This window comes from Ornithodoros turicata, chromosome 1, assembly GCF_037126465.1.
Source record: "Ornithodoros turicata isolate Travis chromosome 1, ASM3712646v1, whole genome shotgun sequence".
Taxonomy (NCBI): Eukaryota; Metazoa; Arthropoda; class Arachnida; order Ixodida; family Argasidae; genus Ornithodoros; species Ornithodoros turicata.
The window spans coordinates 159,832,503-159,856,751 of NC_088201.1; the positions used below are offsets into that span (position 1 = coordinate 159,832,503).

Below are 24,249 nucleotides of genomic sequence, written 5' to 3' on the forward strand. Positions count from 1 at the left end.
TTCGTGATGCGGAGTAGAGGCCAAGTTGCCCACTGGGGAGCAAGCAAAACTTGTCTATTGCTGACTTGAGAGGCAAGGACTTCCTGAGTCCCATGCCACCATCCCATCGAGACGGCGTTGTTTGGCGTCTGGACCGTGTAGTTCTTTGTAGTTTTCGGTGTCTACGTTGAAAGCGGGAATTCGGCACGATTTCACATTGGTGGTGTATAAAAGTGACCTTTACTTGGCAAATTTCCGAGTTCAGTTCGCAAAAATTTACATGATTAAACTTAGGTTACATGGCATGCACATCAGGAGGTGGCAAAAACCTAGTAAGAACAAATGCCGTTGACCGCATGACTCGATGGGGCAGAGTTCTTTTATTAAAATTCAATTACACGTTTTCTGGGGCACCCTGTATATATATAATTTGCAGAAAACATTTGCTGGAGCTCTTTGGCTGCACGCATGGCATACGTTTGTAAGTGCTCAAACGTCGCCACGCCAGTACTGGACAGCTGTTTCGGCCTTATTGGGCCATCGTCAGCGTACGCAGGCAGTCAACGTTTGCGCAGATGTCGCCAGAAGGTTACGTAGCCCGTGATTCCTCCCGTCATGGTGAGCTAACTCACGACTTAAAGCCCAGTGCAAAGCCAGTGAAGTATATTGTAAAAAAATCAGGGTGTCGAACCACAAAAAATACGGGTTCGGTTCGGGTTCGGGTTCGCGTTGTTTTGATTTCGTTCCGGTTCAGTTCCGGTTCGGCCACGCCAAGAATCGAACCGGTTCGCAAACCGCTTCGCAGCCCCGAACCGGTTCGCGAACCGGTTCAACGCTTCCGTTTTATATGTTCCATAAAGCTGCTTTTATCAGGAAATGCGTGGCTAATAGCTTACTGCTGTTGTCTGCATTGACGTCTCTAGCGGTGAGGTAGCCCTTTAGCGAGAGAAATGAGAAATCGATGAACACTTATTGCAAATAGAGTCCATGCTGTTGAAGCGGTGTAGTCCTACTACTTTCTGTTCCCAAAATCTTTTTTCACACGCTAAGTGACAGCAAGATACACTTAAAGAAAGCCTAATGAGATGGACAACGTAACATAGACGACAGTACTTGCCGGCACACTGCCTTCGCAGCGTGAATCAATCTGAAACCGTACTGAAGCATGTCGAAAATAAGCCTGCCAGCGTTACTCTGTCCGAGCTCACAGCAGTGTACTAGTTAATCCACAACACAAAGTCAATGTGTCACGACACAACTGCACTACGAATAAGCAGAACCACATTTACTTTTCAGACCACGACCAATCAAACAGGCACCGTTCTGCGTACGCTCCTTCTCCACTTCTCGTGTTTCTGACGTGTTTAATTTGTACTGCTCACGTGTAAACGGAAATCTTGGGCGCTTATTTGATCACATATTCGTACTGTAGAGCTACATAACTGACCTACTCCATTCCTGTTTCATTCGTCCGCGTGTCACCTTGTCTCCGCACCGCGTGCGTGGGGCGCTAGCCGCGGCGCTCACAAGGACAACTGCGCTTCAACATGTTAAAAAGACGCTGAAAGTATACTTATTATACGTCGTCGTCTCACTGCTAGGTGAAAATTTCTGAAATCCATGATATAGGCGCGTGATCATGATACCAATGTGTCTTCGTTCGGGGATAGAGAGGAACTCTAATGCTGACCTCTTTTATGTCCGAACCGTTTGGTTGCAAACCGGTTACCGCTATTATTTTTTACGGTTCTGCTCCGGTTCGGGTTCAACAGTGTCATGAAAATTGCGGTTCGGGTTCGGGTTCGGTTCCGGCAAAAATAACGGTTCGGGTACGGTTTTCGGTTCGGGTTCGGGTTCGGTTCGACACCCTGAAAAAAATAGTCAGAGCTCTTTGGCTGCACGCATAGCATACGTTTGTATGTGCTCAAACGTCGCCACGCCAGTACTGGACAGCTGTTTCGGCCTTATTTGGCCATCGTCAGCGTACGCAGGCAGTCAACGTTTGCGCAGCTGTCGCCAGAAGGTTACGTAGCCCGTGATTCCTCCCGTCATGGTGAGCTAACTCACGACTTAAAGCCCAGTGCAAAGCCAGTGAAGTATATTGTAAAAAAAATAGTCAGAGCTCTTTGGCTGCACGCATAGCATACGTTTGTAAGTTCTCAAACGTCGCCACGCCAGTACTGGACAGATGTTTCGGCCTTATTGGGCCATCGTCAGCGTACGCAGGCAGTCAACGTTTGCGCAGATGTCGCCAGAAGGTTACGTAGCCCGTGATTCCTCCCGTCATGGTGAGCTAACTCACGACTTAAAGCCCAGTGCAAAGCCAGTGAAGCATATTGTAAAAAAATAGTCAGACCTCTTTGGCTGCACGCATAGCATACGTTTGTAAGTGCTCAAACGTCGCCACGCCAGTACTGGACAGCTGTTTCGGCCTTATTGGGCCATCGTCAGCGTACGCAGGCAGTCAACGTTTGCGCAGATGTCGCCAGAAGGTTACGTAGCCCGTGATTCCTCCCGTCATGGTGAGCTAACTCACGACTTAAAGCCCAGTGCAAAGCCAGTGAAGTATATTGTAAAAAAATAGTCAGAGCTCTTTGGCTGCACGCATAGCATACGTTTGTAAGTCCTCAAACGTCGCCACGCCAGTACTGGACAGCTGTTTCGGCCTTATTGGGCCATCGTCAGCGTACGCAGGCAGTCAACGTTTGCGCAGACGTCGCCAGAAGGTTACGTAGCCCGTGATTCCTCCCGTCATGGTGAGCTAACTCACGACTTAAAGCCCAGTGCAAAGCCAGTGAAGTATATTGTAAAAAAATAGTCAGAGCTCTTTGGCTGCACGCATAGCATACGTTTGTAAGTGCTCAAACGTCGCCACGCCAGTACTGGACAGCTGTTTCGGCCTTATTGGGCCATCGTCAGCGTACGCAGGCAGTCAACGTTTGCGCAGATGTCGCCAGAAGGTTACGTAGCCCGTGATTCCTCCCGTCATGGTGAGCTAACTCACGACTTAAAGCCCAGTGCAAAGCCAGTGAAGTATATTGTAAAAAAATAGTCAGAGCTCTTTGGCTGCACGCATAGCATACGTTTGTAAGTGCTCAAACGTCGCCACGCCAGTACTGGACAGCTGTTTCGGCCTTATTGGGCCATCGTCAGCGTACGCAGGCAGTCAACGTTTGCGCAGATGTCACCAGAAGGTTACGTAGCCCGTGATTCCTCCCGTCGGGGTATATTCGACGTTTCGACAGCGGCGCTGTCTTCAAGAGGAGCTCCTGTTGAAGACAGCGCCGCTGTGGAAACGTCAAATACCCCCCTTAGTTTTTAATAAAGTCCCCCTTTTTTATTTTGTCCTGTAGAAGCACTGTCTCCACCTCTGATCCTTACTATATATATATATATAGATAAAGGCGGTGCAATTGTAGTAATCGACAAGAAAGACTATATAGAGGAAGGCCTACGCCTAGCTTGGACAGAATTTTACAAAGCCCTCGATGTTGATCCTACTGCGCAAACTACCGCCGATATTGTTAAGCACTTAAAAGATCTTAAAGCTAAGAAAATCATAGACGGCACCGTATACGATTACTTGCTTCCTAAGGGTACCAGACAAGGCAGGTTCTACATGCTTCCAAAAATTCACAAACCCGGAAACCCAGGCCGCCCAATAGTGTCATGCAATGGGACTGCTACAGAGAAACTCTCTAACTTTGTTGACTACCTACTGAAGGATATACCGCCGCAACTGCCTTCTTACATTAAAGGTCAGCTATGCCGATATCCCAAATAGTCGAAACGGTTGTGATATTCTGAAAGCCCACATCCAGCTCTCCCCAAAATGCACCTTCATTCTCTCAGTTCGGTACAGTACCATGTCAAAAAAATAGATAATTCATTCCGAAACACACATGGGCGCAGACATTTTTATGACGTAGATGCACCCGAACGGGCATTGTGACGTGTACGCGCCTTTGTACTTGTCAGTGGATTTCAGCTACGGCTTCTCACGGCTTCACGTATCTGTGCTTGAAGATGGCGGACAGCCGGGTTCTACCGTTCCGCGATAAGTAAACAGTGCAGCAGCTGCGAACTCATTCGCGAACCAACCTCTCTGCGATGTTGTGACTGGAATTCGTCGTTTGTGTTTTGTGAGCACGTACAATTTGTATCAAGTCGCGTCTGCGTTAGCCCCTTTACAGCACTTGCCCATTGTAGAGACTGACGTTTCGACAGCCGTGTTAGCAAGAAAATGCCGACAGCGTTTTATTCCTGCAGGAAAAAAATGTGCTATGTATTTGAGAAACCGCATACTGCTATGGCGCAAGTTTTACGTACGATTTATCAATGTGCAACAGCGTCGACGATGGCATGTAACCATGAGAGACGTAAAACGAAATACAAATCACATTTTAAACTTTTTGTGAGATTCTGTGCATTTTCCAGAAGCTCTTTTTGAATCACACACTCCCATGTCACGCTGCGTTGTGTGGCACACTACAAACTACTGCATTTTATGTCTAACATCTGTATATTGTTTTTAATGAGCACCGTCGCACAAAAACATGCACACGAAAGCTCCAGTAGCCATGTGGTTGCACATTATACAGACGCAAAAGAAGTACCAGAGCACATATTGCCTCTTAGAAATTGTGTTTTTAGAAATGTGGTGTCTGAAGAGTTAGGGCATAGCATAAATCCTAGAAATCAGGTGCACCTTATCCTTCTGTAGAGTGCTCTTTCAATTCACAATGCAGCCCATGGGGTGTAAAAGTGTAGAGGCAATTATGTGACTTGTCGTCCTGGGTGACATCACTGGCCAGCCTTGGAATTAATTCCGTGCTCAGGAATTATTGTACAAATCGCTTTGTATGTAGGACATGATAAGCAATACGTAAGTTGCAACCTCGTCTGCAGCATTCTCGATTGCCGCTTACCTTTACAGTTAGAGACACGTTACCAAACCATTTGCAAAGGGTACTCCTACAGGGTCCGCGTAACTTGATTTTTTTAGTTATAAGATTTATAAAAAAATAAGTATACAATAAGTAATATAAAATTTATATGAAATAAAAAATAAAATTTATAAAAATAAATGAAAAGGCTTCATGGAAGCAATCCGTTAGCATACCCATTGCACATAAAGTGCAATTACATATGCTTGGACATCATCTAATTAATCTTCTGAACCATATGTGTGGCTGCATACGAAATGTTTTAAGCACGTGCTCTACCTTCCTATTCCTACATGTGCACACGATTAACAGTGAATATATGTGAAGTGGCAAAAAGCAACGCTAGACTCTACCATCATTGTGCACCTTTAACTTTTCCGCATTTATGTCTGGTAAACAGGGAATATCTCACTAGAAAAGAAGACATTTGTGCATTGTTTGGCAAGCAAATAAATATATTTATTTACATTTTCCATCAATCAACAATGTTGTGACCTGGTGCAAATATTAATGTCAACAAGGAAAGTACTTACAAATTATTCCTATGTGCTCAAATGTAGATATGACAATTAGATTTTTGTACCTCAGCACAGCACAGTTTCAAAATTAACAAACTACACAGCATCAGCAATCTTAAAGTATCTCAAGTGGGGAATCACATAAAGCTCCAATAATAGACTGTGCAAACAAAGCTAAAAAAAAAAGTACTTCAAGAAAAATCTGAATAATCGGTCGCCGTTGTGATATGTACTACTATGCACAGTTCATGAATGGAACGTGTTACCTCATTGCATTGCCTCCATGTGAGCACTAGAACAGGCAGCTTTTTAGGTCGTTCTTTTCGTGTTTTTCTATTGTCTTTTTCGTTTTCTGTTTTTGCAATAGCAAGCATGGACAAAGTGAAACACAAGCAGCCAAGGGCAGGATGAGACATCTACAGTGCGACTGCTAGCTCTAAACTGATATATTTATTAGCAGACTCTGGAATATACACATATATGCTGTTAAGCAAATGACAATTTAACCAATAGAATAACAGACAAGAAAAAAGGTTATATATATCTCCCACTCTCCTCATTCTATTTTACAGGCAGCCCTAGTATCATTCTGAGTGTGCCCGTGCGTTCCCTTTGAGATAACGTATCTCGGAGAGAAGCTAATCCAAGAGTGGACTGCTGACACATGCAACTGTCTTGGATTTCTCAAACCATTTGTTATTTAACCGCTGCCTTGAGCTGTGTGTTCTGGAAATTTAGGCAGCATCCAGAGTTCCTGCAATGTGTTGCCATGTTTCTCGAGGGCATCAAAAGTCTGTCCTTGGCTGCCTGTGTTTCACTATGGCTCTCAGATACAAACTACCCCATTTCAACACAGTAGAAAACACAGATTTGTAAATAGCATCTGTTGATTGCACTGTACATACCCCCCATATAAAGGATCATAGTGGATACTACATCTTGTGCGAGAATGTCAGGAACACAAAAAAGCTAGATTTGAAACCACTCTTACGTCGTAGTAGTACTATTTGTGTGAAGCTACGCAATTCCTGTCCTGCAAATAATTTAAACCATATGGTTCATCTGCCAGCGAGATGATCCCCTGAAAAGCAATTCACACTTGGCGGGAACTACCGGTTCTGAAACCTATCCCTGACATGTGTAGCCATCAGGGAGGAAACCCAAGGGCTGCGGTGGAAAAGACAAACACACATGGGTTGTGTTCTCACTGTGTAAAAGCTGCTCTGGCTACTAAGAAGAACATATTCCAGATTAATATAACATGGCTTGACATGATACGCCGGCAAAAGCTAACCAATAAAATTAGTAGTTAAATGTACAATACGTAAGCACTTGCCATAACATGACAGTTTCCTTCCTGCATTCATGCGCTACCATTCAACCCACATAAGCAGTGTACTGATTTTTTTTATAGCATTACACGTCGTTTCACAGAACTTGAACAAGATTATATAGCACACGATAAAAGTATAGTGAACATAATATGCAGAAAAAATGGCTAGGAAGCAAGCGAGCTGGTGAAGATGATGCATATGTAAAACCCCCGAGACTAGGGAACACAAAGGGACGTGTCTGTGTCTGTCCCTTCGTGTTCCCTAGTCTTGGGGGTTTTACATCATGCTTAATGTGCAGCTTTCCATTCACGCTTAATGGCCGTAGCAGTAATGCATGAAGGCCACTGCTAAGTTGTGTTGAGAAACACCACTTTATGTTTTTCATGTCTAAATGAAACGTACCTGACCTGATCCAAATTAACCGTTCTGAGTCTGGAACACATAAAGAGAAAAACGCAACACACGCCACAACATTAACAGATAAGCAAATGAGCTGTGGCGAGCTCCACCTTGGGACAAAGTCAACAAGTAATTCACCAAAAGTCAATGAACGCCTGAAATGTAACATCTCTGACTGGTAGCAGGACGGTCCACGTTCAATTCCTGGTGCTAGCACTGACTGGCTTTTTCATGAATTATTTGTTGAAGTTTCGATGTGCTTGAGAACCATTCGGCAACCATTGTATCCTCATGAGGTGATGAGGGTTTGTCATCCCGAAGAGACTCCCTTTCTGACATGTGTCCTTATGGATGCTCATCACTGCAGAAAAAAAAAAAAAGAAAAAGCATTTAATGACAAGAAATGGATATTCGTATTTACTGTATAATGATTGTGCACAACAGAAAGAAGACTTTCGCACAGAAGGCTGTGCTTCTTCAGGTCTAACATCAAGTTACAAAATTCCAGAATATATGACATGTTGTAAGGTAGAGAATAAGTAGAGTTATTGAGTTGTCGAGTCGAGTTGAGGGGGGAGTTGTACCCCCCTTTTATTTTATTATATATGATCGTATAATTATTTTTATGTCTGTACCAACCCTCGCTCTCTACATTACAACATGTTTTATATATTCTGGGATTTTGTAACTTCATGTTAGACATTAACAAGAGCAGCCTTGTGCACGAACGTCTCGTCTCATTAAAATTTAGATGCTCTCAACAGTCTTCTTTCTGTTGTGAATCTCTATCGCAGCATACCTGCACATTGCTGTTCTACGTACTGTGACTTTGCAGTAAGAGTATGGACTTTGGGTAAAAAGACTACACAGCACTGCTCAGGTATTTTTGCCTATCGAACACTATGTATGTATGCAGTATGCACACAGTATTTGTGCACCGGACCCAGTAAAAATGTAGTGAATGTGGCGTTGCCCACGGTTATGCACCAAGTTCAACACAATTATTGTAGAATCCAGGTATTTTAGCTTACATGTCAAGCCAGTACCACCCAGTGTGAAGTTGTGAAAAATAAATAGTTTCGATTTTTCTAAGCTCTCAGAACACAGACAGTGAATTAATAAGAGTAGACAATGTTAACATGAATTCTGGGCTATTCTTCAATTAAAGGTTCACAGATAGTAAAGGCACCTTCCTCAATGGACGTTGATGACACTGAAAATTCTAAAACGTTATCAGAGGCGACATCAGCTTCGGTGTGCCAAAGGATTGTATGTCCAACAGTAATCCAGCTAACAGTAACAAAAATGTGCAAAAGACAAATTAACTGAACTAATGTAACGTACCTTCTATATCAGACAGTGAAGCTTGTAACACCCCGTCCACAGGAACCAGTGTCCAGACAGCAAAAGTGCTTGAACTGGGAGATAGCAGCTAATCTGGATGGCGACCTTTGTTTTCCACCCTGAAAGCGCAGGTTGTAACTTTGAGGGCAGATTTAAAAGTGGTGTCAAGATGTCTGCATGCGACCGCACATGAAAAGTTGAACATAGGTGAATACTCAAATTATAACATCACATTGTCATACCTATTGGTGGAGGTAGACTGCAACTAACGTGTCAGCCATTTCTTCATGCACCAGATACAAGCCAGATCATGCTTCATTTCCGCTTTCAGCGTGCACCTGGTAATTCAGAAGTTAGATTATCAATACTATTGTGTTGCTAATCGTGGTTATATCAGAGTAAGCGCAGTCGGACAGCTGCACAATCGATTCATTAAGCTTGCTATTTTTTATATCTGAACCTCGACTTACCTTTTTTGCTCTCGTTTTTTGCCTTGATCCTCCGTGACACGTTCAAAACGTTGTGCGTGGGGCACCTGAGATTTTCATCAGACGATTTCGTGCCGAGATTCCAAAGTGCCTCTGGAGACGCGCGTAACCTATGATAACGTTCGTGGACGAAATCCTTGCAGTGGACATTAGCAGGCACCACTGTCAGCCAAGAGCTTCGCACTTCTGGCAGCTTATAATAGGTAACACTTGAATGCTCCAATTAATTGTTTATAACACCGTAGAACCGTCGTATCTTCGACAACTTCGCCGTGGCATATTACGTATCATATCGCTCCAGCCCATAAAAGGCAAGGTCAGAACAAGGAAGTGCACTTTCCAAACGACGCCGTGCCAAAAAAATATTCACATGCTTTGTTTCCGGCTTAGCAACAACATACCAGCTGTTCGCTTATGTACGATGCACAAAGGACGAAACGAAAGAAGCCAAGCGGCCAAGCCAAGAGTCCATCCCAAGCCAAAGACAGATAAACCGAGAGCAGTGACGTCGGTGCGCCCGTGCGCAGGGTTTACCGACGGTCTGACGGCCGGGTGTGGGAACTAAAAAAACTGTTTTCTAAAAAACTACGAACAGTTGGAGCAAGATATTTTGCACACATATTCAGTGTTCGGTATTGAACACACAGCGCGAGTATCGCTCAGTTCTGCGGCACTTCAAAATCTGCATATCTGACATTTAAGAACACAACCCATTTTCTCGAATTACAAACGGAGTGTGAACCTTCCCCTTCGAGCATATTAGTTACGCTAGACGTGTCCTCTCTCTACACCAACATCCCGCACGACGACCGTATCCTCGCAGCAGAGGAGGCATTCCAAAAATACTCAGGCCATGCATTTGACCCCATTGTTCTTTCCACTTTTCTCAATCTAATTTTCAAAAACAATGACTTTGAATTCGATGGCAAGCACTACTTACAAGTTAACGGAACGACCATGGGCATCAAGATGGCACCGAGTTACGCCAACATTTTTATGGGATTCCTAGAAGAAACTTTTTTGTCCAAACGTGAGAAAAAGCCAACCTTCTACAACCGCTTCCTTGATGCCATTTTCATGATACGGCCGCATTCAGAGGACGACCTAAATGAATTTATTAACGACATCAACCAAGTTCACCCTTCCATCAAATTTACTCATTCATATTACACTGTAACAGTTATCTTTCTCGACGTTCAGGTGACATTAACCGACGGGGTCATCTCCACTGACCTCTACCGCAAACCTACGGACTCCCAACAGCAGTTTTCTTTTAACAGCTGCCACCTGTGCGATACTAAACTCGCTGTACCCTGTAGCCATGCGCTACGGTATGGACCCTATCTGTTCCGACAACGAAAACCGTATCTTTAGAGGAGGCCTCCGTTTGAATCTCGAAGCGCCTTTTACCGCCTTCTCACACTGATGAACCACCTACGAGAGCAACAACGAGGCACAATGGATGAAGCAGGGGTGTCGAGCTCGCTCGAAAAAGCGTTAGCTCAAGGGAGCTGCCATCCGTTGGTCATGGAAGGAGTTGCCTTCCGTTGGCTGCTTCATTCCGCTAAGCTTGACGTGCTCGTTTTCCTAAATTCATCGTTTCATTTCATTTTTTCATTTAATTTTCATTTTATTGGAAACATCTGTAGGAACCTGTACAACAGAGGGTGGCCAAAAAGCAGCAAAAAAGCTGCTTGACTAGGGCACGAACCTTTGTCACTCATCACTGATAGTTATCTGTTGCAAGTGACGATGATGCAAGTCGGGGGATAAAAACCGGCGTTACCCGAAAAGAGAGGGCCCTTGCACGTGTCTCGCGCAAGCCAAAACACTTTATAATAATCCAATGGCATGAATGACAATGATGACAATAATGAAATGACATGTATGCAGATTAGCTGGTCATCAAATGGGCTTGAGAAACGAGAAGGTAGACAGGTAATATAATCAAAACGACCATGAAAGTATTTCAGCAACACTTTTCATGTGTATTCCTATTGGGAGCTCAAGAAGAATCCAGATGCAATCAGAAGTGCTGAGCAGAAGGGAAATTTGTTAGCGATACGACATCTGCATCCCTGAAGGCAAATCATTATTTTGTGCATCTTGATACAGACCGGTGGTGGGGAAGTGCTCGCCATTGTCGGCCTCAAAGCAGTGGGAAATGTCACGACTATCGCCCTTGGGGAATGTTCTGATCTTCTAAGGGAACTGTGCCGACATATGTCTGAAAGCGTCTCAGGAAAACCCAGGGAAAACCCCAGACAGTACAGCCGGCACCGAGATTCGAACCCGGTTACGTCCCAGCCTCGACGTGACACAGCCAGCACGCTAACCACTGCGCCACGCGAACGGGTATTGATAATGACCGACGCATGCCTTGTAGCATCTGGACCGCTTTCAAGGACGCGCAATGATGAGGGGGAGGGGCGTTTGAATTTTGTGACGCAGTGTGACACTCGTAGCCGCCTGCTGTTTTTTTTTTTCGCTCTTTTTTTTTTTTGATTATCTGGCCTTTTTTAACCATGTCTTGGGAGATATTGCAAGTTCTTCGGGAGGTTATTGGGCGGTGCTGGGAAAAAATCTGTTGCCCTTATCGAATCAGTTTACGTAGATCAAAAGAAAAACAAAAACAAAATCAATAACAATCAATTACAACGAAGGTTATGGGACGCGCAATCCACACAGTGACGCGTCATATTTTTTTAAAGACAATAGCACAATAGCTTTCTTTTTTGCAGTTAATATTTCTGCACGACGTTCTGTTCTTTGATGACGTAAGCATCTGAACAATAATTGTTATTTTGTCTTTGTATACATTACGGTAAAATAAACACAGGCCCCATGAATGACATTCCGCTAGATATGGCCGCGAAGCAACTGTGGCTATGAGTGGCGAACCTCACTTTTTTTACAGAACTATGAAGTCCACCACGGATAAGCGCAGACTCAACCAAAACTATGCACGGTATCGCGACAGGAATAGTCGAAAAAAATTAGTAATAATTACGCTTTAGCGCCGCCTGCTTGATTTTCGCAAAGAATCGGGCGTGATCTTTGTGATAAGACGGTTATTTAGATTTCTTTTTGATAAGACAGTTATCACCAGCATCAAGGTCAACGCATAGGTACGAAAGGAAAAACAAGAGGCGGGAACACTTCCTCCTCTCCCAGCATTTTCCGTGCGCTCTTCTTTGCGACAATCAAGCAGGCGTGGCCAAAAGCGAAACTTTATTATTTTTTAGTCGATTTCTGTTGCGATGCTGTGCATAGTTTTTGTTGGGTCTCTGGCTGTCCGTGGAGGACTTCATATTTGTGTAAAAAAGTGAGGTTCACTTGGGAATTTTCAAAGTCCGATTGAAACAAATAAATTTCCGTCAAGTAAAAACGTGTCAAAAGCCTTCCTAAATAGCGGAAAAAGTTCCCAGAAGGCAATTGCCCAAAGTTCCACAATCCTCCGGCGAGTACGTCGCCAGTTATCATTTTTTATCACCTTAGGTGAAACACCCTGTATCTGTAGCTGAAAAATTTACGAGACTGTCACCGGAATGCGTATCAGGTTCTCCAAACACAAGATCAAGGTCAGGTGATGTTACTAGAAGGAGCTGCAGAATCTGAAAACGAACGATGCCCAGTCAATTACAAAATTAACAACAACAAGAAAAAAAGCTATCATTTTATAGCACAGTAAGATTGACTTACATTTACACGTTTTCATGCATGCTTGATATGTGGCAAAATTATTGCCGTTTCCCCCACATCCTCCGTAGATAAATTTCAGGCAATCCAAAGATCTTGGATTGAAGTAGAAACTCGTGATTTTTGCCTTGCACGGGCCTTAAGCAGGAGCCATGTAGCAGGCATTGGGACGATCCGCTATTGGTACAAAGAAAATGAGGGGTCAAATAATGGAAGCAGCAATAGCTATATAGGGACCGTGCAGTAAAGTTTCGGAGGAGAGAAAGAAGCCGCACAGGAACGCCGCCAAACGAGCAGCGGCCGTGTTTTGTTCGGGACAATCGTCCACATTTCGTTTGCTTCCCTTATCTGCTTTTACCTGAGTGGCAGGGAAGTCGGCAGTAAGAAAAAGGACACATAGAGAGCGAGCGGACCACTGATCTCTATAGTAATAGTCTGGATAGCGGATTGAGGGTGCAACCGTACGGTCACCGCCGCCATCTTGCGAAGCTCAAAACATTGCCGTCCGCGACTCAGCTGCATAATCTGCATGCGCCTTTGCGTAGCATTTTTGTGGTGTCATGCCCGCCTGCTGTGGTTATGGGTGTACTGCCCGTACTGGCAAGATACCGGGGACGACATTTCACAAGTAAGTAACTTAGTTTTACTAATAAATGTGATTTATTAGTCCACGAGCGGGGCGACGAAACGTTGCTGTTGAAGCATGTGTGCGGCACTTTGTGACTCGTGTCTCAAGATCTAAACGTTAAACTTTAAGCAGTACGTTATCTGGATAGAGTCATTGTGATAGTCCAGACTTCCTGCAGTTCGCGGGTATGGTCTCGGCACGTAGCAGGCGTTGAAGTGGGCGTGTCAGGTGGGATCTACGGCTTAGTTTGTTTGTCACGGTATCGACGATTGCTTGCTTGGATCAGCCTTGTCATCCCTGCCGTAACTGATGGCATAAATTGTACAATGCAGGTTCCCTCACAGCCGCCCACAACATTTAAAAAAGTGTGTGGTGAATGTCAGGCGAAAGGACTGGACGCCGTCGAAGACATCACTGGTCTGCAGCAAACATTTTAAAGACAGGTGCTTCGACAGAACAGGGCAAACCGTTCGACTGAGGCCTGACGCTGTGCCCAACAAGTTCGACTTCCCAGAACACCTAAAGAAAGTAATAATGCATACGTCATATGTAGAGGCCGGATTTATATGCACTAAAAGCTGGTTGAACACACATGCACGAAAAATTCATTAATCTTGCTCAAAATATGCACCTCTAGAAATTCACTTGCATGCATTTAAAACACGCAACAAATTCACTGGGGCAAAAGTATCTTACTTTATGCAGCGTACAAAAAGCATGCACAGTTGAAAGCATAGATCGAGAAGTTACCAGTCAAAATGAACTCCCTACGAAGTTACCATGTGAAAAATGTGACTAAGTTAACAACGAAGTTATTCAGCCTGAAACGTAACTCGCAGTTACGGAGTTACTTAAGAAAAAGAACGAGTTACTCCCACGTTACTTCGGACACAAAATAGCAGTGCAGCTACACTACACAGGTGCAGCTCGTGTGAGCAGTTGAGTTCGACCCTGAGTTGCCTGCGTTGAGTTTTCGCTGATGTCCAACAATGCGAACGCTTTGCATCTTATTCCCTGTGGGCACACAATGGTCCAGCTTCATTTCAATAGCAGCGGTTCTTACTTCTTGAACAGAATACTGTCATTGACTGAACATCACGTTTTATGACATAAAATGCCATGGAAGAACCGGAGAGAAAGCAAGAAAACAAGTGGACGTGAGTGAAAAGCGAATTAAAAGTAACGTGGAACTTAGCTTAAGTTACTTTGGCAAAGTTACCTGAAAAAGAAATGAGTTCCTCTGAAAGTTATCACGGCACAAAAGTAGAGAGTTAAGTTATCAGTTACCAAAAAAAGGAACTTGGTTACAGTAATGAGTTGCCTCGAACTCTGGTTGAAACTGTGTATTTGCATGAAAGTCTAGCCTCTATGAATCATGTTCCCTAGTTAAGAGTTTCAAGCGATGGTTGATTATTGGAATCAGTACTGCATGAAGTGCACCTTAAAGCTGCAACTAGTCCAATATATGAAAACACTCCTGAATTATGCATTCATATGCAGTTAAAAGCCACTATCATATTGGATAGGACAGTACTAAGATGGGTAAAAGCATATAAAGGAAAAAGTATTGCATGAAAATTTTGCCTAACGTAGAAACTCGCATTAGTGGGACATACAAACACACCAGCCACATGTCTCTTTGGTGCGTTCCAGCATGTTTACTTTACTTAGAGACAATAAATAATTTTTCAACCTCGAATGTCTACTCTTTATTCTCCCTGCTTAAGTTTGCGACAATATATGTTTGAATGCAGCCCAAAGGAAAACAATGTGATCCGTCTGGTCAAAGAAGTTTCCCAGTGCTACAGCAGTATTGGACTGTACCACCTTGCCAAGGAATGTACAGAGAAGGTGACAGCCAGGCCTCATCTGCGAAAGAAATTGTCAAGGTTGATCATATTCAACAACCAGTAATGCACTCTGCCCACTTACCTGGTTGACTACTTCAAACTTGCTGTTGCAACTGGACTTGTGATACGTTGATATTGGAGCTTTCACCACAAGACCTTGCTACTTAGCCTTTTTATGACTTATTCACTCTACCTCTAGTCATTTTGAACTGTCTTTACCGCCATTTACTTCCCCAGTGCACATATTTCTAGTCGATATGTTTTTACCGTCATGTAGCCTTTATATCACATAATATCATTCTAGTCCTTTGGAAGTGCTTTAGTGCCGTTCGGCATTCCGTGTCATAACTAGACATATCTAAACTTCCTGTGCAAAGCATGATGTTTATACCCATGCATATTAAGGTGGTTACATAAACAAATGTATCTAACATTCCCTGGCATTCCACACCCCCGAGCAGAAAGGAAATGGGAGAAACACGAGAAGCAACACGCTGACAGACGACAAAGGAAACGTAACACAACAAATACAACAGCACACAAAACCAGGGTGTCGAACCGAACCCGAACCCGAACCGAAAACCGTACCCGAACCGTTATTTTTGCCGGAACCGAACCCGAACCCGAACCGCAATTTTCATGACACTGTTGAACCCGAACCGGAGCAGAACCGTAAAAAATAATAGCGGTAACCGGTTTGCAACCAAACGGTTCGGACATAAAAGAAGTCAGCATTAGAGTTCCTCTCTATCCCCGAACGAAGACACATTGGTATCATGATCACGCGCCTATATCATGGATTTCAGAAATTTTCACCTAGCAGTGAGACGACGACGTATAATAAGTATACTTTCAGCGTCTTTTTAACATGTTGAAGCGCAGTTGTCCTTGTGAGCGCCGCGGCTAGCGCCCCACGCACGCGGTGCGGAGACAAGGTGACACGCGGACGAATGAAACAGGAATGGAGTAGGTCAGTTATGTAGCTCTACAGTACGAATATGTGATCAAATAAGCGCCCAAGATTTCCGTTTACACGTGAGCAGTACAAATTAAACACGTCAGAAACACGAGAAGTGGAGAAGGAGCGTACGCAGAACGGTGCCTGTTTGATTGGTCGTGGTCTGAAAAGTATATGTGGTTCTGCTTATTCGTAGTGCAGTTGTGTCGTGACACATTGACTTTGTGTTGTGGATTAACTAGTACACTGCTGTGAGCTCGGACAGAGTAACGCTGGCAGGCTTATTTTCGACATGCTTCAGTACGGTTTCAGATCGATTCACGCTGCGAAGGCAGTGTGCCGGCAAGTACTGTCGTCTATGTTACGTTGTCCATCTCATTAGGCTTTCTTTAAGTGTATCTTGCTGTCACTTAGCGTGTGAAAAAAGATTTTGGGAACAGAAAGTAGTAGGACTACACCGCTTCAACAGCGTGGACTCTATTTGCAATAAGTGTTCATCGATTTCTCATTTCTCTCGCTAAAGGGCTACCTCACCGCTAGAGACGTCAATGCAGACAACAGCAGTAAGCTATTAGCCACGCATTTCCTGATAAAAGCAGCTTTATGGAACATATAAAACGGAAGCGTTGAACCGGTTCGCGAACCGGTTCGGGGCTGCGAAGCGGTTTGCGAACCGGTTCGATTCTTGGCGTGGCCGAACCGGAACTGAACCGGAACGAAATCAAAACAACGCGAACCCGAACCCGAACCGAACCCGTATTTTTTGTGGTTAGACACCCTGCACAAAACCAGCAAATCACATAATCGAAGTTCAAAGTACAAAATTGGAACGACACGACCTCACACGAGTACAAAATAGGCAGGAAATAACATGTATGTGACGAGATTTCACACAAAAAACGTAAGGAATCCAATCACGAGGGATTTCTGCAGCGATCCGTGGCAAAATATTAGCGAAGCAGCAAGGGAAGCGCTCACAAACAGCAAAACTTGTCACAGCTTACATGCATTCCAATGGGCTGCAATGGCTCTTTTGAGCACCGCAATATGGCGGACGGTTGGCGTACCCTTTCCCGCGATACCCTCACCCATCCGCTATCCAGCCTTTATACATAGAGATCAGTGGAGCGGACAGTGTAAATTCTCGCACATGTGGTGCTGCCGCCACAGTGTTCGGCGCGCCGCCTGGAGAAGCGCACGTCCCTCTACGGGTTGTCACAACGAAGTCGGACCACACTTAGAAAGAAAAAAAAAAGTGAGACGAAGCGTTTTGCATTTGGCGTTTCTTGAGCGTTTGCGTTTTCTGAAACAACCTGGCCGACCTCAAGGGGAACTGTGCCGACATTCGCCTGAAAAGTTTGCCGGAAAAGCCAGGGAAACCCTCGGACAGCAAACCGGGTGGGAGGATTTGAACCCGCCACCTCTCAGTCTTCACTACGACCTTGGTTACCACCAACGGAGGGATGCAAGTAACAGATTAAAATTGCTCTTTCGTCTACACCGTGCGTAATCTTTTTATTGACGGAATAATGTTCTTTCTTTTACAACCACTTCTTTGACGTGATTTTTAAGAGAGCTTCGCAGACTGTTACCTAGAGAGAGAGAGAGAGAGAGGCCGATAAAAAACTAGACATGTGGGAATAGTAGCCGTAAAAGACGAAGCGTATACGAAGTGAATGGATATATAATCGAATCAGTTATGTAGTACAGCATACGGATATTCGGGTGCATACACAATAGATGCGAGCGGATCATCATGCGATGCAGCGCTCACTTTGTTCCATGTCTCTATTCCGACGCTTTTGTGCTTAGAAGTGGAGCTTCCGTATGATTCGAATCCATTCGGTTTGGAAGATACATTACTTCGATGCGAAGTTGGAATACAGAACTACGCATTCGATTCGGAATTCGAAAAATCCGATTCTTCCCAAAGCTATAAAATAATGATAGCGTGACTCACCTGAAACCAAGCAAATAGTAAGAGCCACGAGAACGAATAGGTTCATTGTCACACGATGGCTTCGAAGCGTTTAACTCCGGATATCAGTTGTGTGAGTGTCTCGTGCACTTGGGTTTTTCCACGGTATCTGTACGCTGCAACAAACCTTGAAACAATACCGAGTTTCATATAGTGTGCCTGTGCATGTCGGGCGTTGTTATTGCAATTCTTGTGCGTGCATGCCAGCCATTTCCCTCCTTCCACAAAAGCTGCCACGGCCTTGGCCTCCGAGTTGAGAGTTGCACTGGCATGATTCTCGCCCAATGAACAGGTTTCGTGTTGTTTTATCGCCCGCTACAAGTTTCTTATTGACATTTTGGCTCCAATCATTATAATTAAAAAATGAACTAATCAATTTCACTTAATTAACTAATTAATTACAAAAGAAAAATAATCTGAGTTTCCTCGCACCACTGGTAACACTATACAGTCCGTCTTTTTGGTGTCCGATGAACCATTTTTTTAGAACTCTGGCTCATTTTTCGTGAAACACCCTGCATGAGAAATTCAGTTCATATTCTCGTTTTCAGATGAACAGATTATTTTCTCACTTTCTGTCTCGTGTCTATGTTTATAAATCGTTTCTGAGAACTTAATGCTCACTATAGCGGTTACGGCATCTCTAGGAAAATATATGCACGACTAAAATGTTACGTTGCAGATGTCCTCACTTTTCAGCATGCATTCTGCTAGGGAACATTATCTCACAGGAATATGCTACGACACCTTGACTCTGCGGCAGGGTTGGAGGGTGAAGTTTGGAGGCAGCATGTGACATAGTGTCTGTCCAATCACAGGGCTGAGATAAAAGGGTATTCGTTGTTCGTTGTGGCTCCCCGCATGGATCCACAAAAGAAACGGGGCGCTTCGTAACCTAGAGCCGTTTGCTGTAACCCCTTTTTTGGGAGAGGGTTCAATGAGCTCCCTCCATGGGATATAGGGGAAACTGGGACATTGGGAAGCTGCGCAGACTTCTGACCTGCTCGCATATCGTATTGTACAGTAAAATGCAGTTGAAGGCACAGTAATTAGGGGGGTGACACGTTTCGACGCCATTTTAGATAGACTACGTGCCCTTGACTATAGGCCGGCCCCAATGGTGCGTTTTTCTTGCGTAAATGCTGAGTTTCCACGCCCAGTGCGAAATTGTGTACATCGCAACTGCTCGTATCGCGTGGTTCACTGCATCAGAGCAGGTTTCATATTTCACGCAGCAGTCAGTTCACGTTCCTCACTCCTCTTTCTTAGAACATCATACGACCACCACCACCACCAGTCAGCTCACAGGCGTCCACAGCAACCAGCCAGGGCGCAGCAAGTCTCTTCTGGTTCTGATCTAGCATTCTACTTCGTTCTTTAGCAATGGCCGCTCTGACGAAGAAGCTGAAGGACATCTCCAAGTACAACAACTTCAATTACAAAGGAACGCACACAAAAACAACAATTTCAGGATGGTAGAGGAAGGACTTCGTAAAGCACATACTCCAAACCCGCTGTGGACGCAGCAGCGGGATTTGCGCCCCATGCGGTTTGACAGGCGTACTTTTTCACGGTGCGTGGCCATGTAGACTGCTATGCAGCGCGATATTCTCAGAAACACGCACCATGCGGGCCGGCCTTATCGTTTCACCTAGGAGACGCCGGCAAAGAGAGGGTGATCAGCACTGCAAAGGCGCGCATTCACATATGCAGCTGTCAGCCATAATCATATTGATGTGCATCGGCATCAGCTCTTTTCAGAGAAAAGGTACATTCTAAAAAAAATGAGTGATTTTACTCCTCTTGGGGACTAAGTGCGTTGCCACTGAAAATAGTCCGTTTCAGAAGTAAATCCACGGGAGTAAATGAATGTTACAGAGTTGAGACTGCATTTCACGTTCTGTTCTAAGAGTCCCACGTGCAAAATTCGTGTGCATGCATGAAAATACTTTGAATCAAACCGACAACAGTGATATATCGAGTGATATCAGAACCTTGCGACATAAATAGGGAACCATTTGCGAAGAAAGAAACTCTAACTCTTTCTTACTTTGTATGGGCGGAAACATTAAATTCTATGTTGGCTGAGTTATAGAGCCTTATGACATCAAATTGACCAAGAGCACATACTTACGTAGACTGTTGCATGCGACTGTTGACCTCATCCCATAAACATTCATGTCGTTGTTTTTGTTGTCGTTGCATGCCGAAGACCATTCGCGAAGTTTAGTGACAATTTGCAGTACTGGGGAATACATGTCGGGGTTAGGGGAATAAATGGGGAGTAACTGCAGTCTAGAGGAGAAAAAGCCGCAGTTACTCCCCATTTACTTCTTTTTTCTTAGTGTGTACTTCTGGTGGATGGCAATGTGACGGAACCGAAGGTCAGTACTCCAAACATTTTTCCTGAAGCGATGCAGCAGCTCGTTGAGTGCCACCTGTAAATGCACAATACCAGGATGCATCACGTGTACTAGACTTCCCAAGCAACTGAAGAAATCACGCTGGTGTACGCCTCTATGTGGTAATCAATCGATGAAAGGCTAAAACACCTTCCAACGAATTTTGTTATCTTTTATTTGTCGCCTTGATACCGATATGCTTATGAAATGGACGTTGGGATAATGGGACAATTGTCTGTGAGATATATGTGGCATTAAATTAGCCAGTCAGGTTCCCTCTCGGCAATATACCTATAGATATACCTCTGTTCCTGATAACGCAGACCTGGTTCGCAGAAAACAGTGTAATCTCCAGAGAGCCAATTCAACCCTTGTCGTTCCCACACCCTATGATTATGATTCTTTTATCGATGTCGTTTAGGAATGCGGTTTCGGCTAGAAGGGATCAAAACTGCATCAGGAAGGAAGGATTTCATGGATTCTATCCGACTGATCATCGCGGCGCTGCTCCTTACAGGCTAGTGCATTTCATACAAATCATATTGTTCGAATATTATGCCGGCGGTAAGCAGGGGCGGATTTAACACTTCCGTGTGTGTGTGTGGGGGGGACACTCAATGTTCGGACTGACCATATATACGCATAATTCATATCAGGCGGGACCAGCAACCACAGGCAAGAGGGTATACTATGCAATAGGACTGCTTGGTAACGCCTTTCAGCGCGAACATTTTTATTTGCATTTCGTAACTCTTAGCAGACAAGAGAAAATGTAGAAATGACGTTACAAAAGAGAAAATTTAAATTAAAAATACAAATTGTTTGTTCCGCGTCACTAGGACAGATGGCGCATGCGACTAGAAACTAAAGGCCGATCAAAGCAGCGTGGTGGCATGTCTCCTTCGTGTGCCTTCAAAACTTTTGCTCGTTTAGACACCCCAGCCCGAGAGAAGTGCAGCTATGACCAAACGGCTGAATAAGCAGGCTGCAGAGGGTATTAGCCGCAGGGATGAACCAAATAAAATTGAATGGTGCCTCTTGTCAGGTGTTCGCTCTTTTCGAATGGACGCTTCAGTTGTGTGTTATTACCTGGTGGCCCTGCTAAGCGTACATTCGGTACACCGCAAATGACCTTCTCGGGTTGTGTCCTGCTATTGCGGTTCTCGGTTCTTTGGGCGCCGACTAGTGACAGGTCTTGTGCGGACAGTTAGGTGCGTCGCATTCACAATGGTTCAAGAAATCGTGGAACCCACAAAAACATAGGCCAGCAGAGATGCGATTTACGTGCATATGCACAATCCGTTTTCATAGCCTGAAGAAGCAGCCTCGAGAGCACTCACTGGTCGGTTAGTGCTCGCAAAGTAAGGAGAAGTCTTTGTGAGTCGCCGAGCACATCGACTGGTAGAACGCTAAGTTCCCGAGCATATTGCGAAATAGTCACACTACAGTGGGTTTCACGCATCATGTCATTTGGACTTCATAGAAAAACGACTGCATTACTTCATTACGAGCGATGTCCATGGCCAGTTTGACATCGATTTTTCATTTCTATCGAGAAGATGCGGGGTTGACAAGCCAAATTTCGAAGCTGAATTGAAGGAATTGAAGTTACTTCAAATAAACTGAAAGAACAATGACTACTGAAGATGACAGATTTCTCTGTTGCACAGAAGCAATTGAACCTCTATTTTTCCGCTGAACCAAACGTGTACAAAGTCCAGACGACATGGGAAGTCCAGACGAATGGGAAGCTACTATCTAAAAAGCCATTATTCCAAATGCGAAAATGAAACACATTTGGTTATTTGGGTAGTGCCATCGACAGGTTTAACTCGAACTATGTGGCGTATCGTGGTATTCGTGACTGAGAGACAGCAGCCGATTTGTTCAGATTCTACTCTCGTGCTCTGGGATCATGTGACCGAATAAGAAATTGTGCTAGCACGCAACTGTAAGGAAGCTGCTACAGCTTGAGCCAGCGCGTAAAGTAATTGTTACTTGAGAGCCTCGAGATAATAGAGAGTTTTAGTGTATCGTACCCTATCGCCTTTGCGTACGTAGGGGATAGCGTAGTGGTTCTGCGCAGTGCGCGAAGGTCTCTTTATGTTTTCCGCGTGCACATAACCAACAACGCTATTCCTTACGTACGCAAAGGCGATAGCGTACGATCCACTAAAACTCACTAAAGAAAAGAGGTCGTTTCGTCTTCCTCTCCCTCCCCCCCCCCCCCCCCCACCAGACTTCCGTAGCTGTTTTTCTTCACAATAGAGAGAGTGTCGTTATGAACGAAACGTGCGGCCAGATGCCTCACGTGTTCCACCTCAAGTGCTGATATTCGCACGCAGACCCCTTAGAGGTCAGATTATGCGTGTTGGGTGATGTGGGGTAGCACACAAGCGATACACAAGGGCTCAGTGTTCAAAAAGCGCGCATTTTCTGGCACAGTTTGTTTATGAGATTGTGCTCATCCGCAGTCAACTCTCCCGGCGTCCTCTGGGATGTTGTGACGTTAGACCATTCAAGCACCTTTATTGGCCCAATAGTGTCGGCTACTACAGCGTTGTAGCAACGCGACCGGTCGATTGTTCCGCGTGTAACCAGCGGCGGATTCAGAAAAACAGGGTGCTGTGGGGTTGGTTCAACCTCGCCAAAGCATTAGATTAAAAATCATGCTCACTGTGCGCGCTCGCGTTACCAGAAAGATGGATGCCGCGCGCTGCAACATATATTGAGTGTGTTATACGGCGAAGTTCTGTTGACTGCTCATCGGATGCCGCATTGCTTAAAAGTCGCAGTTCAGTCTGGGAATTCAGTGGGTTAAACGTGGAGCCTTAGCACTAGCAACGCATATTTTTCTACAAAAATTCCCAGACTGAACTGCGACTTTTAAGCAATGCGGCATCCGATGAGCAGTCAACAGAACTTCGCGGTATAACACACTCAATATATGTTTAGTTGTCCCTTTAGTTCCCGAAAGTGATGGGTACGATATTTCCGGTTTCAAATAGATCACTCAGTTTAATCGGGAGGGTATCGGAGTCGGTGGCGTAACGATTTATGTAATAAGTGGAGCCAGCACTATTGCCACCCGTCACATATCCATGATGGTTTCCGAAGCTACGAATATGGGAGTCAAAACTTCTTTAGTACAGAAATCTGGAACATATATGTTTGGACATTTAGATGGTCTGTGCGGATTATATTACCATTGGCTACATGAGGTATCTTCTCATTGCAGTCTTGTAAAATACGGGCTCACCGCTCCCAAGGACACAGTGCTTTGCCTCCGATTACCTCACTGTACATATTCGGAGCATTGTCCAGTTTAATCCGTACCTAGCTAGTGCGGGATAACGTGATACTACTATCGTTCTAATAGGGAATTTCGACTTGGACTCCACGGTAAATGACTTTTACCCAACTTTCACTCCACTCTTAATTCATAAACCTCTTGAAATATTTGTATCGGTTACAAGTCGCGTTATCCAAAGCACCAATTACTCTCGGCGGATCCTGCATGCATATGGTTTGCTTAGACATTTTGAATGATTCGGATTCAGTTACTGCATCTCGTACTCCTATCACCGCCCATTACTCGCGGTGTTTCCTAGTACCGCGCGAACGCTTCCAAGAAAGAATGAGTGAAATATTTCGATTGATTGACTGATTGATTATTTAAAAAAAACCAGGGAGAAATAATGAAATATTTCGACAATGTCATGGGTG

The 24,249-nt window shown here is 44.5% G+C and overlaps 3 long non-coding RNA genes across 3 annotated transcripts; all 3 read right to left on the reverse strand.

Annotated features, from left to right (window-relative positions):
• Nucleotides 1–7,512: 7,512 nt before the first annotated feature.
• Nucleotides 7,513–8,828, reverse strand: LOC135378709 (uncharacterized). The gene is made up of 3 exons (XR_010418545.1): nt 8,763–8,828; nt 8,521–8,693; nt 7,513–7,537 (listed from the first exon to the last, which is right to left on the reverse strand). It is a non-coding gene; the product is annotated as an uncharacterized LOC135378709 (long non-coding RNA).
• A 3,284-nt stretch (nt 8,829–12,112) lies between these two features.
• LOC135378708 (uncharacterized) lies at nt 12,113–18,221 on the reverse strand. Its single transcript, XR_010418544.1, has 3 exons — nt 18,104–18,221; nt 12,711–12,884; nt 12,113–12,622 (listed from the first exon to the last, which is right to left on the reverse strand). It is a non-coding gene; the product is annotated as an uncharacterized LOC135378708 (long non-coding RNA).
• Nucleotides 15,104–15,725, reverse strand: LOC135378707 (uncharacterized). The gene is made up of 2 exons (XR_010418543.1): nt 15,268–15,725; nt 15,104–15,204 (listed from the first exon to the last, which is right to left on the reverse strand). It is a non-coding gene; the product is annotated as an uncharacterized LOC135378707 (long non-coding RNA).
• Nucleotides 18,222–24,249: the final 6,028 nt, after the last annotated feature.